Below are 1593 nucleotides of genomic sequence, written 5' to 3'. Positions count from 1 at the left end.
AAAAAAAAAAAAAAAAAGAATAAGTATACTCCCTTTTTCATGTGGCAGATGTTTAGCTATTTGTGGGGAACTTTCATGGCTCTTCTCTAATCATCAAGTATTCAAGTTAAAGATTCTCGGTTCCTGTAATAGTTCCTCACCAGGCATAATTTGTCCTTTTACCATCCTACTTTCTCTCTTCTGAAAAACATTCTTTATCTGAAATGCAGCAATTAATATTAAGATATCTTAATATGAAATGCCTGGAGTCAAATATAACATTCCAAAGTAGTCTGACTGGAAGAACTAGCACCTGCCTTTCTTCAAACAATGCACTTCTGTTAATGCAGTGTAAGGTAATATGAGTTGTTTTTGGAAACTACATCATAATGTAGGCTTATATTCTAGCACTTATCACTTAATGACAGGGATACATTTGAGGAATGCATTGTTAGGCAATTTTGTCATTATGCAAACATCATAGAGTGTACTTACAGAAACCTATGGTATAGCCTACTACACATCTAAACTGTGTGGTATAGACTGTTTCTCCTAGGCTAAAAACCTGCACAGTGTGTTACTGTACTGAATGCTGTAGGCAATTGTAACGCAATGGTATTTGTATATTTAAACATATCTAAACACAGAAAAGGTACAAAAACTTTACACATTATATAGATGTATCAAATTATATGTACTCTGAAAATGTCTATATCTATTATGTATCAATTTTTTAAAAAGTGAATGAAATAGTAATTCATTTGAAAAAATGTGGACACACAAATTGGAAAAGAGGTATAAATGCAGTATTATAATCTAATGGGACCACCATCGCATATTTGGTCTGTCATTGACTGAAACTGCAATATGCAGTTTTTCTTAACATTTGCATATTAAAGACTCTGACTATATATGGACATATATGACTCACCATTGTAAGACATTTTGATGTTATTCTAAGTGACATGTGAAACCATTGGAAGCTTAGAACATGAGAGTGACATAATGTGATCACTTAAGATCACTTTGGCTGCTGAGGGGAAAATTATCTATAGGCAGGAAGGAAAAGAAGTAGGGAGTTCAGTTAGGGGGCTTTTGCAATAGTTCAGGCAATAGATGGTTGTGACTTGTACAAGGTGATAGTAGTGCAAATGGAGAGAAACAGTTTGACTTGGAATTAAACTTTAAGCTAGAACTGACAATATTAGAGTGTAGTTTGGATACACAATTTAAAAGAAAGAAATGAGCCAGGTGTGGTGCCTTACACCTGCAATCTCAATTCTTTGCAAGGATGAGGCACGAAGATTCTTTGAAGCCGGGAGTTCGAGACCATTCTAGGCAATATAATGAGACTCCCTCTCTACAAGAAATAAAAATTAAAAAATTAGCCAGGTGTGGTGGTGTGCACCTGTAACCCCAGCTTCTCAGGAGGCTGAGGCAGAACAATCCCTTGAGCCCAGGTGCTTGAAGCTGCAATGAGCTATGATGACACCACTGTACTCCAGCCTGGACAATAGGACCCTGTCTCAAAAAGAAAGAAGGAGGGAGAGAGAGAGAGAGAGGAAGGAAGGAAGAAAGGAAGGAAGGAAGGAAGGAAGGAAGGAAGGAAGGAAG

Source organism: Colobus angolensis, unplaced genomic scaffold (assembly GCF_000951035.1).
Source record: "Colobus angolensis palliatus isolate OR3802 unplaced genomic scaffold, Cang.pa_1.0 Scaffold31, whole genome shotgun sequence".
Taxonomy (NCBI): Eukaryota; Metazoa; Chordata; class Mammalia; order Primates; family Cercopithecidae; genus Colobus; species Colobus angolensis.
This window is presented reverse-complemented; position numbering follows the sequence as displayed.